The 14,155-nt window shown below is 39.3% G+C and overlaps 1 pseudogene; it reads left to right on the top strand.

Moving 5' to 3' along the window:
- Positions 1 to 2,577: 2,577 nt before the first annotated feature.
- Positions 2,578 to 14,155, top strand: part of LOC110115825 — a 33,430-nt pseudogene continuing 21,852 nt past the window's right edge.

Here is a 14,155-nt window from a genome sequence, read left to right as displayed (position 1 = left end):
TTTTAATAGTAGAATTTTTTATGAATATAATAGAGATATAAAGAACTATTATTCACTAACTTGAGAGATGGAGTCTAGATGATAATAAAGACTTAGCAATGAATAAAGTCTAGTTATGAGTAATAGTGCATGCTACTACTTATGTAAGCAATATTTGTTCTTATGTATAATAACGTTAATTGACTAGCAAATATTTTTCAATCTATTTTATATTTTGTTGTCTCAAATTATGTAATAATTTAAAATTCAGTATTCTATTTTACTTGTTTTTGCACTTGCATTCAAATTATAAAACGGTAGAGGTCGAATACATTGCATAGAAACCTCTTTGGAGTATGTTTTAATAAGAAGTGCTGGTTCATACTTGTCATGTATGATATTAAGGAACAATTAAATAAGTATTCTTTGCTCAAGTCACTAAGAATGTTAATAAACAATGAAAAGTTTGATTCAATTAAACATTTATTCTTAATCGATAAATTAAAGTAATTGTGCAACCATAATTTGAATATAATTACATTGGAGCAATATTTAATTTGATATTTATCATGTTAGGAAAAGTTTATGATACTCAATATAAGAACGTATTTTATTGTAAATTTTATTTTTAGTAAAAAGATAAAAATTAAATGGAGAGGGTAAGTTGATGTAATGTTATCTAGAATATTCTCTTTTATTAAAAATTGTACCGTGTACAACTAATTATTGGTAAATATTCAAGAACAAAGAATTATGAGTTGTGTTTGTTTCTGAGAAGTACAAAAAACAGAAGGCTCAGCTAGAATAATTTGACTTTTAATAGGACACAATGGAGAAAAAGGATTCATGTAGCTGACCACACATAGTGGGATAAAGGCTTGATGTTGTTGTTGTTGTTGTTGCACGTATTTAAAAATCTATTTTATTAAATTTGTGATGTGACTTGATGTTAGATTACTTGGAGAGGTTCAACTTGGTTGAGAACCCTTCCTAAGCGGCTTATGTTGGTGAGGAATAGGTTGGCGGAGTCAATTTTTTAGCAGAATGAAGGATGGGATTATTATCATGATCGGTCTAGGATTTAAACCAGTCAAACCTGAGATTAAAATACTTGACTTAAAATGATGAGAACCAGCTTGATACTCATCCAAAATTCATAAAACAACTTACAATAGTTAGTGGAAAGTGCCTATTTATAATATGAAATGTTTCATAATTTTTAGTAATTTCTTGAAATGTTTTGAGAATTTTGAAGTGACTAGGGTCCCAAGAAACTCTAATCTGGCTGATTTTCTAGAGTTAGGATTTTGGCTTTAGAAACTTATCAATGGATAATGGAACTTCTGGAAAAACATTTGTATGTGGGAGAGAGATGTAATTAAAGTTAATCTGAAAATTTTCAATATTTTTTATGAGGTTTAAGATCACCAAACATCAACCCTAACTAAACTAGGTTTAGTTTCAACCCTGTTTAGCTTATCATTCAAGAGGGAATTTAACATTGGATTTGTGGGACATAAATTAGGATTTGTGGGACATAAATTAGGATTTGGATTTCTAATGTAAAAACAACATAAGAGAACACTTTCACAATAGAAATTTGAATAAATGCATGATATAAAGGCATTCACTCACCAAAGTGAATGGATAGGAAGATCGCCAAACCTTCCCTTTGGCCGACCACCAAGCCTAGCCTCCTTGGAATTCCACTCTAAATTTCTTCTTGGAATTCCACTCTAAATTTCAGTTTTCAACCGTTCTAAAACTTCATTCCATAGAGAATATATTGGAGCAATCACTTGTAACCACATTGGCTAGCGCCTCCTTTGTGAAATATTATAATTAATTAATTATATCTTCTTTTGGATTAATACCTCCATCTTAATGTAATCTTAAGTTTTAAAAGAAACTTGAAACCTAAATTTTTTACATATAATCAACAACCAACACACATACACTACATAATATTAGCAACTACATAAAGTTCACATAATATGCAAATGAAAAGCTAAATAAGAAATTTCTCTATGTTAGGGTCTTCATCTTGCTCTTAGTGATGGGTTCTACATGCTCGGCTGTAAATTTTCTAGTTTGAGCCATTGTAATTGGACTCTTCTTATCATTATGTGCTTCTTATGCCCCTGGTATTACATCAATTTGTACTGTGAATAGTATCAATAAATTTTATAAAACAAGGCATTCATTTGTTGTATTTGCTTATGAGAAACACTAAGATTAGAGAATTCATGTGGAAGATATGGAGGAAAATTCAGAAGACTGTTTTCTTGCAGCTGTGGAAAGATTTATTTGGAAAATTGACTCACTGGATTTGTTTGGCTAAAAATGTCATCTCCATAACAGCATAGTAACATGCATGCAACAAATGTACTTTGACAAGGGGAGAGAGAAAGATGAAGCATTAATACACAACAATGCACAACAACATCAAGCCTTTATCCCAATACATGTGGTTGGCTCCATGAATCCTTTTTCTCCATTGTGTCTAAAACGAGAAAGATGAAGCATCATAAAATAAAAATCTTAAGAAGTAAGGACTTCATATTTAGGAGCACATTGTTCCAATCACTTGCAGCTGTCATGCGTATGCCCTTTAATCATTTGCATTGGTTTCAGGGTTGATCATAGGGCAAGATTAACAGTTGAGACTAGACAATTATTTTCAATGGCTAAATTTTTATGTGAACAAAATGCTAGTAGTATAGATAAAGAGGGTGGACCTTAATCACATATATTAAAAGTGATTCTTTGAAATCTGTATTTTTCTAAACTTGTTTTATATAATTATCTTCCATAATGTTTGGGCCATTTACAAATGCAGCCATTCGTAACATTGCTTTTTTTGTTCACTAATATCCACTTTTTCTACTTCATACTCACAAAATTATTTACAATTGCAGCAATTTGCAACTTTTTTTTTTGTTCTCTAATATCCACCTTTTCTACTTCATACTCACAAAATTATTCATCGTGACTTTTATTCATACATTTTTTCATGATTAATAAAAATGATTGATTTAGAAAAAGCATATGATAAAGTTCCAAGAGAAGTGCTATGGAGAGTTCTTGAAATTTTTTTTTGTTCTCTAATATCCACCTTTTCTACTTCATACTCACAAAATTATTCATCGTGACTTTTATTCATACATTTTTTCATGATTAATAAAAATGATTGATTTAGAAAAAGCATATGATAAAGTTCCAAGAGAAGTGCTATGGAGAGTTCTTGAAAAGAAATGAGTCAATAATGCTTATATTCAAATCATTAAAGATATGTATGCAGGAGCTATTACTTGTGTTCAAACACAAGGTGGATTGACCAAGTATTTCCCTATTTCGGTTGGGTTACATCAAGGATCAGCCTTAAGACCATATCTTTTTACTTTAGTCATGGATGTTCTCACTAGACAATTGCAAGAGGATGTACCTTGGTGTACGCTTTTTGCTGATGATATTCTTCTTATTGATAAGACTAGAGAGGGAGTTGAAGGTAAACTGGAATTATGGAGGTCAACTTTAGAGTCTAAAGGTTTTTGATTCAGTAGATCTAAAACTGAATATATAGAGTGTAATTTAGTATTAATAGACTAGTGAGGGGATTGTGACTTTGGGCGATCAAGTCATTAATAAGAGTACAACGTTTTAGATATCTTGGATCTATTGTTCAGAGTGATGGTGAAATAGATGGGGATATTATCAGCAGAATTCAAGTTGGATGGTTGAAGTGGAGGAATGCATCGGGCTTGTTATGTGATTGAAATGTACCTCAACTTAAGGGAAAATTCTATAAGATGGTAGTGGGCCTGCAATGCTTAATGGTGTCGAATGTTGGCCATTAAAAGAGAAGCATAATACTAAGTTAAGTGTGGCAGAGATGAGGATGCTCAGGTGGATGAGTGGCTTTACCCTTAGAGATAGGATACGAAATGAGCATATACGTGAAAAGGTTGGAGTAGCTCCAGTAGAAGTAAGATTAGAGAGAGTCGCCTTAGATGGTTTGGTCACAATAAAACGGCGGCCTTCCCATGACCCGGTTAGGAGAGTAGGGTATTAGATTTGACTTATGTTAAGAAGTAGGGGTAGACCTAAAAGTCTTGTTAGAAAATATTAGGAATGGCCTTTCTTTATTAGATTTAAACGAGAATTTGACTTTTAATAGGACACAATGGAGAAAAAGATTCATGTAGCCAACCCCCACGTAGTGGGATAAAGGCTTGATGTGTTGTTGTTGTGTAATAAAATGATTAATCTTCTTAGCACAAATTCCAATTGATTCATAGAAACCTATGTGCTTCTTCAAGCTGGTGTTTCATGCCCATTTAATTGTGTGATTCATAAATTTCATTCCCCTATAATTACAACAAATTTTAACTTATTTTTTTTCTTTGTTTTTTCTTTTTTCTGTCCGTTACATTGATTATCAAATTCTGCTTCTCCAGTCAAGTGATGCAATTTCTTTTTATAACTTAATTCACATTCAGTTTGGATTTTTGATTTCTTTCATTGTTGTGTCTGTCTGACTAAGCTGGGTTTTGACTAAGAAAATTTTTCTGTACCAAAGAATTTCAAGATAATTTACTAAAATGAGCTCTATTGCATATTTTTCCTTTTCCGTTCCTCCCAAAAGCAAGATTATATGATGGCATTGTGTACGTGTTTGCTTTCTCCTTAGGTTGGTCCTCTCGATGCTGGCCTGGTGGATGTTGCCTCTCAAGGTCGATTGGCGATATGGATGTTGGGGAATTTATAGTCCCGATTCCTCATGTTAAGCAAGTTAAAGTTAGTTATTCTTCTGGTCCATGCTCACAGCATTCTATGGCTTTAATTTAACATGGCATGTTGGTTGCTGAGCAGCTTCCAGAATCCGGAGCTCGACTAATTTAGCTTCAGATGGCATATGGGATGCACTTTCATCTGAGATGGCTGCCAAGTGTTGTCGAGGATTGTTACTGAGCTTGGCTGCAAATTGGTTGTTAAGGTGACGCTAATCATAAATGGTCTTCATTCCTTTGTTTCTGTTGCTTTGTTATTGTTCTTATTGTAGTTTATTGTAGTTCTGTGTTGTTCAATCATTATCCCACGTTGATTCATTTAGGAAGCCTTGAGACAAGTGGCCTTAAGGATGATACAACTTGTTTGGTTGTGATATCATTCACATTGGATCATTCCAATTTACCAGCATCTCCTAGGAAGTACCGGAATAAGTTTAAATTCTACTTTTTGGGATGCCTCAAAATTCTTTCAGCAAGCTCACAATAAATCTTCTCTGTTGGGGCTATTGAAGAACTATTTGAAGAAGGCTCTGCAGTGCTTGAAGAAGGTAGGCTTATTGTACATTTAGTGTATTTTCTACTCTATAAATCTTGCACTTAATTACTTTCTTGGCTTCATCACTATAATTCTTGGAAAACTATCATTCAAAAACTTCCATTTATTCAGTTGTCTTGTTTTTGTTTTATTTATTTTGTTTTATTTTTGTAATTAGCCGACCTACATAGTGGGACAAAGGCTGATGTTATTATTGTTGTTGTTTAATTTTTGTAATTATAATTGATACATCGTCAAAAAATTATCTTGATCGGGCACGAATCTCGATGCAGAATCAAGTTGGAAACTTCGAAAATTAATTCGGAGACCATTTGAACTCCGATTTCAACAAACTTACAGTCGAACTGAGCGGTCTCAGAAATAGAAGTCCAACGACACAAATTCAACTCAACCGAGCCCAAATGAGCCAAATTAAGGGACCGAAGCGCTGTTGGGAGCTTCATAACACTGTTTGAGTTCACAACGGTCTGCCGATTTTTTACGAGCTTATACTCGAATCGAACGGCTCGACGAGACGAATCCCAACGAGGCCCAAGATCAACGAATTCCGACATCTCTAAGACTTTCATATGTCCAACGAACGGTGGCATCGATCGTTAGGATTCGATATCGGCCGCTCCATTCAACCACTCCCATATCGCCCCGATCTCACGTCTTTTTACGAACTATGCCACTCCAGAAAATCTATAAATATAGCCCTCATTCTTCACAAATGGAGGGGGAAGGAAGAAGAGAAGAGGAGAAGGGAGAAGGAAGAAGCCTCTCCTCGACCGCCGCCGGACCTCGCCGGACTACCGCAGGAGCCTCGCACGGACCACCGCTGCGAGCCTCGCCGGACCACGCGCCGGATTTTCGCTGCACCACTACAGGCCGACTTTTAGCTGAAAGGCCGACATTCTGAGGGCTGAAGACCCAACGTTCCTGCTCAAAGGCCCGACGTTCTGGGCCTCAAGGCCCAACGTTCTGCTCAAGGCCCGACGTTCAGGCCTGACATCTTCATCTGAGGCCATCACCTTCGCCAGAGGCCATAACCTTCGCCAGACGGCCCTCACTTTTACCAGCGGGCCTTCCACCTTCGCCAGAGGCCCTCACCTTTGCCAGAGACCATTGTCTTCGCCAGATCCATTATTAAAGGCGTGTGCTCACCAGAATATCACATGAGGCCCAGACTTCCGTCGGACCGCTTACTTTGAGGCCTTGAGCTCCCGCAGGCAACCACTGATGGCCCCATAGGTTTCTCCTAGAATCCGCCCGACTACGGGTCCTTTTTCGACCTCCGATCGTCTACTATGGTCCTTCTGGCCTCATCAACAGGCAACGGTCTTTCTGACCCCGTTCTCCCTGTCGACTACGGTCCTTCGATCTTCATCGCCTACTATGATCCTTCCGACCTCCATCAACAAACAACGGTCTTTCTGACCCCGGTCTTCTGCCGACTACGGTCCTTTCGACCTCTGTCGCCTATTACGGTCCGTCGACCTCCATCAACAGACAACGGTCTTTCTAACCCCGTCTCCTGCCGACTACGGTCCTTCCGACCAAACAACATGTATATGTAACTCCTACCTATTATGCAATGTATATGATGTATATTTGGCTACATCAATACAAGGCCTTATCCAAAGGAAGGGCCTCATTTGTAATCGACTGCATATACAAGTGGATTCATTCAAACTGGGCCAGGCCCCGTGGTTTTTCCCCTTTTCAGGGGTTTCACCCAAAAACTTGGTGTCTCTTATGAATGTTTCACCCCCACTCTTATCTGCTTGTGTGCTGGTCTTCGTACAATGGCTAGACGTTAAACACCATATATTTCTTTACCGCCGCGAATATTCCAGGACGCAACAGTTTGGCGCGTCTGTGGGAAACTGGTTCCGCGACTGGGGGGCAAATTTTTGCTCCAATATCAAAAGGATGTTCATGGCAACTCTTGACATCAGTCATTACTTCATCAATTTCATGGAACATATTCCGCGACTGGGGGGGGGCATTTTTTGCTCCAACCTCAAAAGATCATTCATTATCAACTTCCTGACTTCAGCCATGCTTCATCAATTTTATGGAAATTAGATCCGGACTGGGGGACAACTTTGACTCCAACTATGGTCAAGAAGATCCCTCAAATACTTCCAACATTAAGATGATATTTCAGAAAAATCTCAGCAAAATGCAATGATACTTCTGATCAATAACTAGCTTCACGCAATCCCTGCTGAACTTTTCCCTTAGACAAGGTCTGATATTGACCTCAAAAAGGGCAGTAACAGTCTAAAGATAAACCATTCTTTACCTTGATTCGGGATACACGCGGCGTTCGCCCTCCCAAATAAAGACAAATCGATCCACTGGGGATCCGACTCGACCTCTTCCACACAGGTTAACGTCGTCGAGCAAAGGCTCCGACATACAACCTCGGATAGGTCTTACATCCTTGGAGGATTCTCTCGACCTTTTCCACACAAGTTAACGTCGTCGAGCAAAGGCTCCAACACACAACCTCGGATAGGTCCTACATCTTTGGTGGATTCCTCTTCCGACCTCTTCCACACAGGTTTAAGCGTCGTCGAGCAAAGGCTCCGACATACCACTCGATAGGTCCTATATCCTTAGTGGATTCTCTCGACTCTTCCACACCAGGTTAACGTCGTACGAGCAAATGCCTCCGACATACAACCTCGGAATAGGTCCTACATCCTTGGTGGATTACCTTCTCAGACCGTCTTTCACACAGGTTAACGTCGTCAGGAAAGCTCCGACATACAACCCTCGATTGGTCCTACATCCTTGGTGGATTTCTCTCGACCTCTCCACACAGGTTAACGTCGTCGAGCAAAGGCTCCGACATACAACCTCGGATAGGTCTTACATCCTTGGGGATATTCTCTCCGACCTCTTCCACACAGGTTAACGTCCGTCGAGCAAAGGCTCCGACACTACAACATCGGATAAGGTCCTACATCCTTGGTGTATTCTCTCCGACCTCTTCCACACAGGTTAACGTCGTCGACAAGGCTTCCGACATACAACCTCGATAGGTCCTACAATCTTGGTGGATCCATATCCAGGTTAACATCATCGAGAGCGCAAGAGCGTCTGACAAACAACCTCGGATAGATTATACATCCTTGGTTAACGTCACCAGAATGCCGTCATGGCTCCACAAGTACTTTTGGCATCAAGTTACAATTGCTAACGCTGATTTGAATTTCTGCCTGTCGGCTGACACTTTTCCTTGCATGGAACTTTCGACGTTGTAGCTTATACCCTACCCAAGTGGCGCTCGGGCCGGACTTCTCAGCCTGTCGTCGAACTTTCTGCTAGCGTCAGTGGACTTCTACTCATCTAACAAGGATCTGGACTTCTGCTTTCGTACGACGACTTTCATCGGTCTTCTACAGAAGACGTCAGAACTCCTGCCCCTCTGGCCGTCGGATCTACTATCTACTCTCGTCGCTCTGGAGTTCAGCCGGTCTCTGTAACTTTCGTAGGATCTTCTACCCGCACGACGGTACATTAACGACGATTAGCTCTGCTGACTTGGATTACTACTCACGCCGTCCGGCGTCGACTTCTATCCATTGTTAGACTCCTATCTACGACGACGAATTTATGCCGTCCATTCGACCGTCCATCTTACTAATTCATAAGACAAGTCCTCATGACCTCATTAACAAGTCTCCTCCAACATCAATCGCTCCACGACTAACCATTGTTAGTGAAAGCCATCCTGCCGCATGATCTTTTAAGAATGAAGAGATGACTCTCCTACTTCGTGTGGACCATGGACTAGGACTGAGGACCACCACCCATTACATGCCACGGGACAGGCCCAAACTTGAGAAAAAGAAGAGACTCCTCTCAGCTGAGGGGCTGACCTGCAATGGGGGGATATCCACCCAAATCATAGGACTAGGGGAATGCCTCACGCGTGAGAAAGAGAATACAGAAGGGTGAAAGAATCTCCTTCTTACAGAGAGGGGCCCGGGCTGTACAAGGGGAAGCCTGTGTGTTATATGGCACGCCCGGGGGAAGGCTCATAATATAAGATAGAGAAGAAAAATGAGGGGAGATGCGTCCGTTATCTTAGCAAAGAGGGCCGTACTTGGCCTAATAGGTTGAATGATAGCGCTCTAGTATTAGGTGAGCTAAGGTGAATGCCTAGAATTGCTTAAGAGTGATGAGACAGTGGGAGGTGCAACAGATTTCAATTACCATCCCTATGGGAGGTATTTATAAGGTGCAAGAGAGTTGGAGGAAATTTATGAAAAAAAAAAAAATTCTCTAAAAAAAAAAGTAACGTTTAGCAGGTTTTGAAGAGAAATCCGTCAATGCGTTACTAAAAAAAAATGTGGTGTGGACCTCCTAGCTAAAACAAAAAAAGAGGCGTTCATTACTGGCTCTCTTTCTCTTAGCAGCCCGCCTCGGTTAAACAAAAAAAATCTACCACTGTAAACTTAATAAAAACAAAAGCAACGCTTGGATTTGACACTTTGACTATTTACATCTACGCGCAAAGGCCGCCTTCATTTCTTCTGTAAAGAGTGAGCAGAGATAATTTTTTATGCTGCACGGTATATGAATTTAGTATGTTTGTCAGTTTTCATTCAAAATATCTTCAGTACGAGATTGATGGCATTGAATGCTTAATGCCTTAGTTCACATGTTGATGGCTAAAACTATATTATATGTTCATATGTCTGGTGGAGCCAAACAATGATTCATCAATTTATCGGTTACCGAGTTATTAAGAAGATATTCAAATTATAATTATTATCGATTATAAAACTTTAGATACCCAAGGAGGTTTGTAAGAGATAGCATACAGATGATTGGTCAGTTATCTGCATATATTTATTCGCTTGATCTTGAAAGTTATATAACTTTAATTCATTTGATCAAAGTCGAAGACGTCATGGCCTATGTTATACATCATCAAGGAAATTCAAGGCAAACTAAAAGTTTAGAAGAGATCTCGAACGGCTGTCAGAGATCAATATTTATCTGTACATCCATGGAGCTTGACGTCCGACCTAAATTATGTGGTGTGAGGCTTAAATCTGATACATCGTCAAAAAAATTATCTTGATCGGGCCGAATCTCGATGCGAATCAAGTTGAACTCGAAATTAATCGGAGACCATTTGAAACTCCGATTTCAACAACTTACAGTGAATCTGAGCGTCTCAGAAATACGACCAACGACACCAAATCAAACTCAATCCGAGCCCAAATGAGCCCACAAACTTATGACCCTGAAAGGCGCTGTTGGGAGCTTCATAACAGCTGTTTGAGTTACCAAACGGTCTCGATTTTTACGAGCTTTCTCGAATCGACACGGCTCGACGAGAACGAATCCAACGAGCCCAAGATCAACGAATTCCGACATCTCTAAGACCTTCAAATGTCGCACGAAGGTGCACGATCGATAGGATTCGTATCGCCGTCCATCTCAACGCACTCCCTATTCGCCTGGATCTCAGTCTATTTACGAACTATGCCACTCCAGATAAAATCTAATAGAGCCCTCATTCTTCACAAATGGAGGGGGAAGAAGAAGAAGAAGAGGAGAAGGAAGAGAAGGAAGAAGCTCCTCCTCGACGCGCCGCCGGACCTCGCCGGACCACCGGGCAGAGCCTCGACGCCAGCCGGAGCCTCACGCGGACCACCGCCGGAGCTCGCCGAGATCACCGCGGAGCCTCGCCGGACCACCGCCGGATTTTCGCCGCACCACTACCAGCCCGACGTTCTACTGAAGGCCCGACATTCTGCTGAAGACCAAGTTCTGTCAAGGCCGACGTTCTGCTAGAGGCCCAACGTTCCTGCTCAAGGCCGACGTCAGGCCTGACATCTTCCTCTGAGGTCCATCACCTTCGCCAGTGGCCTTCACCTCGTTAGACGGCCGTCACCTTTGCCAGAGACCCTTGTCTTCGCCAGATCATCATCAAAGGCCGTGTGCTCCACCAGAACATCACTGAGGCCCAGACTTCCGTCGGACCCACTTGAGGCCTTGAGCTCCACCAGGCCACCACCTGATGCCAATAGTTCTCCCAGAATACTGCCCGACTACGGGTCCTTTCGACCTCCGTCGCCTCACTATGGTCCTTCCGGCCTCCCATCAACAGGCAAACGATCTTTCTGACCCGTTTCTCTCTGCCGACTACGGTCCTTCCGACCTTCATCGCCTACTATGATCCTTCCGACTCCATCACAAACAACGGTCTTTCTGACCCCGTCTCCTGCCGACTACGGTCTTTCGACCTCTGTCGCCTACTACGGTCCGTCCGACCTCCATCAACAGACAACGGTCTTTCTGACCCCGGTCTCCTGCCGACCTACGGTCCTTCCGACCAAACAAATGTATTGTAACTCCTACCATGTAATGCAATGTATATGATGTATATTTCTACATCAATACAAGGCCTTCTCAAAGGAAGGCCTCATTTGTAACGACTGCAATACTAGTGGATTCAAACTGGGCCAGGCCCCGTGTTTTCCCCTTTTCAAGGGGTTTCCCGTAAAAACTTTGGTGTCTCTTACGAATGTTTCACCCCCACTCTATCTGCTTTGTGCTAGATCTTCGTACAATGCTAAGACGTTAAACCATATATTTCTTTACCGCCGCGAATATTCCCGGACGCAACAATAATTTCTTTAACCGGAATATAATGGGCTACCAAGAAATAGATAAAATTGTGAAATTATTTGAAATTCAAAATCAAGTTGTAGAAGCAAAAGATATGTTGTCCTCGTTGTTGGGTTGTATTATAATTGAACTATTTATCATTCTTGCATAAAACCAAGTTAGAATATATTTTATTTTTTACCTCAAATATAAACTTTCAGTCATAGTAACGTTGAATCACATGTGCACCGCTTATTTAAAATTTTTGTGGTCACATTGCCTTTGCCCTCTCCACACACCCCCCACCCTCTTCCCCCCTCTACCCCTACCCCCCTTTTCCTTTCTTTTTTTTCCAATTGTTTGCCATGGTGCTAATACTTACCAATCAAAGGTTTGTAAAACTTTCAACTTTTGTTCATATGTTCTTTATCACTCGAATTCTTTAGTTCATTTTGAAATTATTGTTATTTCCACTATGAAGCTCAGCCATGTGACTTATGGTTATGAAACATAGCTTGTAAGACTTTTCAACTTTCGAATTCTTTAGTTCATTTTGAAATTATTGTTATTTCCACTATGAAGCTCAGCCATGTGACTTATGGTTATGAAACATAGCTTGTAAGACTTTTCAACTTTTGCTCATAATCTTTATGAGTTCAATTCTTTAGGTCATTTTGAAATTATTGTTATTTCCACCATAAAGTTCAGCCGCATGACTTCTGGTTATGAAATGTTGCTTGGATATGATTAAACTTTCAAGTTGCCTTTATGTTGATTGGGTCAATGTTGAATCAATTAAAAAATATTTAAATTTTTTATTTAATAAATGAAATATTCATGAGTCTATTATTTGGAATAGATGGGGATATTATTAGTGGAATTCAAGTTGGATTGTTGAAGTGGAGGAATGCATCTAGTTGTTGTGTGATAGAAAAGTTCCCCTCATACTTAAGGTATAATTTTGATAAGATGGTGGTGAGACTTGTAATGCTTTATGGCGTAGAATGTGTTATACCGGTCCATTGAACCGGCCCGTGTGTAACATAGGCGAAACTCTAATGTTTGGCTGGCCCAAGGGGGGCCGGCTGAACCAGCTGAACCGGTCACTAGTGGATCGGTTTTGTAGAATATATTTGAATATGTGTTTTCTCTTGTATAGTTTAATTTTAATTTTTTGTAGATGATAATTTTCTTCATAACTGTCTTTTTTTTTTAATTAATGATAAAAAATATTTATTTTGATAAATTATGTCATGCAAGTTGTACTAGAAAATTTATATTAATCATTTAATCAATATTTAGTTACATAAGCTTTTACAATATCTCACACAGGATTAGTGTCCACCGTGAGCAATAAAATATCACATTTGATTTATTCTTTGATGGAGTTTATGAGCTATGGGTGATTTTATCCCCTCATATGTTGGTGGGCGAAATCATCCTATTCAAATTTAAGAAATATTAGAATAGAACTTAAAATGGATATTTTTCGGCTGTTACATTACCATCACTCTTATATAATCAGTATGGTGTATCATTTTCTAGTTAGTGGTGGTTTTGCTGTCATGTAGATCATTGATGGTGAAATTTGTGAGTTAATGTTATTAGAGAGGCCACATGATAGTTGAAGATCTACCTACATAGTACTTGAATGTATGTATTATTATAGCATTGACTACACAAATTTACATATTACTTATTTTTGAAAAAAACAATTAAATGAATAAGCAGTCACAAAAAATTTCTTCAGCTGAATATTCTTTCTATAGTTCTACCCCATAGTTGATTGATTGGTATAGTGTTGGTTGCTCTAATAGACCGTATCAACTAATGATTGACTATACTATTTATTTAGGGTCTACAGGAATATAGAAGAGATATGTATAGTGTTGGCTTTGAAATGTTTGGATATGTTTAGGGGTTAAGGTAATATAGGTTTTAGGCTGTATAGAAGAGATAAGTATTATATTTGGAAACAGGAGTAAGGGTGGAAAAATATAAATAAAAACTTACGAAAACCGTAAGAGATCAACAACTAAGCTTCACCAGTGAGTAGAGCAACTATCAAGGCTGCCAAATGAAATTTAAAGAAGCAAAGAGTAAGTTTTATTCAATAAATCTTAAAGTGTAAAGCTAAGTTCTATTTATGGGATTTTTTCAAGCCTAAATAACTTTGAAAAGCTTTAAACATTAATAAAATATTATTATA

Source organism: Dendrobium catenatum, unplaced genomic scaffold (assembly GCF_001605985.2).
Source record: "Dendrobium catenatum unplaced genomic scaffold, ASM160598v2 fragScaff_scaffold_488, whole genome shotgun sequence".
NCBI classification, from domain to species: Eukaryota; Viridiplantae; Streptophyta; class Magnoliopsida; order Asparagales; family Orchidaceae; genus Dendrobium; species Dendrobium catenatum.
Note: the sequence above shows the minus strand (reverse complement) of the source record. Positions and strands in the feature narration are given on the sequence as shown.